The sequence below is a fragment of the Marmota marmota genome, unplaced genomic scaffold (genome assembly GCF_001458135.2).
Source record: "Marmota marmota marmota unplaced genomic scaffold, marMar, whole genome shotgun sequence".
In the NCBI taxonomy this organism is placed as follows: Eukaryota; Metazoa; Chordata; class Mammalia; order Rodentia; family Sciuridae; genus Marmota; species Marmota marmota.
In genome coordinates, this window is record NW_025999943.1 from 7,784,459 (window position 1) to 7,786,221 (window position 1,763).

The window sequence follows — 1,763 nt, forward strand, 5'->3', positions numbered from 1 at the left end:
ACCCATGATGTTCATAGATAATATGTTTCTTAAACCTTTTATGTGACAGTAGTTTTCTTCTCGTATCCATAAATTGAGACCACACATAATGACATAAAGCTCCCATGAATTCAGTAACTTTTAAAATGGCTTTCTCATTCTTTGTGAAAATATAATATATATAATTTAATTCAGATATTTAATAAATATTTACTAAGCATTATTTATCTGTGCAAAAAAAAAATTACACAAAATTTAGCAGCCTAAAACATTCAACTTTTATATCACATAGTCTCTGAGGTCAAGACCGGAGTGATGTACCTGAGTAGTTCTGACTCAGTTTCTCAACAGGCTGTAGTCAAGCTATTGAATGTGGATTTAGTTATGTGAAGTTTGCCTCAGTCTTGAAGATCCACTACTCCCCAGTTCATGCTCATGAACGTCAGCTCATTAAGTCCCAAGTTTTCAATTCTGCAAATATTTCAATGAAACTGACACAGGTGAATTAAAATAGAACTTATATATCCTTTATTAATTAAAAAGATTGTCCTATAAATAGGACACCAGGACAATGTAGTATATCCTTTACATGTCCTATTTAAGGACATTGGGCAAGTGTAACATCTGGGACTCTGGGACAAAAGGGATTTAATAAGCTTCAGTTCATTATTGACTATTGGCCAGAGGCCTCAGCTACTTCATGTGAATACTCTCTACAGGTAAACTCATGAAGTGGCAGCTGACATTCCTTAGATAGTACAGGGCAGGAGGAAAGGAAGGGCAAGGGAAGAAAGAAGAAAGATGATGATCTAATCTTATAATCTTTCATGAGGTAACCTTGGGATCACATACCATGAATTCTGCCATATTCTTTGTAGACTTATGTTCTAGTGAAGTGAGAAAGACAAACAGAATAGTGCACTAGAGGGACTGTAACAGAGAGAGGGATAGGGATGGAATAGGGTTTATTTTTGGTAGGTAGATAATTAGTGTAGATCTTATTCACGGTTTTGGGGTCAGTCATAACTACTTTGATTGCAATGCCTATTGAAAGATTCCCACTGAAAATAAGAGAGGGTTTCTTCAAATATTCCACTATTTCAACCCTAGAGAAAGTAGTGCTATAGCTTGGGCCTCAAAAAAGAGATAAGGAGACTCAAAGTCAACCGAGCTCTTCTCAGCCCTCTTTACTAGATGGCTACATTATTCTAATTGTGTGCTGACCCTTACCATTTGACGCAAGCCACCAATATCTCTCATGAAAATTTGCTTTACATTAAAACAAATCATCAAAGACAACAACAACAAAAATGATAACCTGAAAGAAAGGCTTTGACAGAATGACTTGCGGCAGGTACCCCCACATCAACTAAAGCCAGTAATACTGGGTCATACGAACAAAAGTGGTGTCTCAGTATCTGAAGGATGGCAGCCCAGGAATATCTAAGTGAAACAAGATTTGGGTTTTTTGTGAAGTGTTAAGAGAGCAGAGTTTTCTGAAAAATGGGGTGAGCAAGGTATCCTTGTCTCTGAGAGGAAGGCCCTCTGAGATTCAGAAGCACAAAGTGACTCCCCTGAGGTGGCAGGAACTAATTGGGTGAGATGCCCTGGACTTCAGCACACTCCTGTTGGCTTTGGACTAGGGCATTTCTAGGAAGGCTCCATTTTCATAGTGCCTCATAGGAAAGTCCATTTTTCACATGGCAGTGTGTATCACAGATTAAGTTCTCTTAAAAGCACCTCACCAAAGGGTAGTTGCTAATCATGGAGAGTGCCAAGCTTGA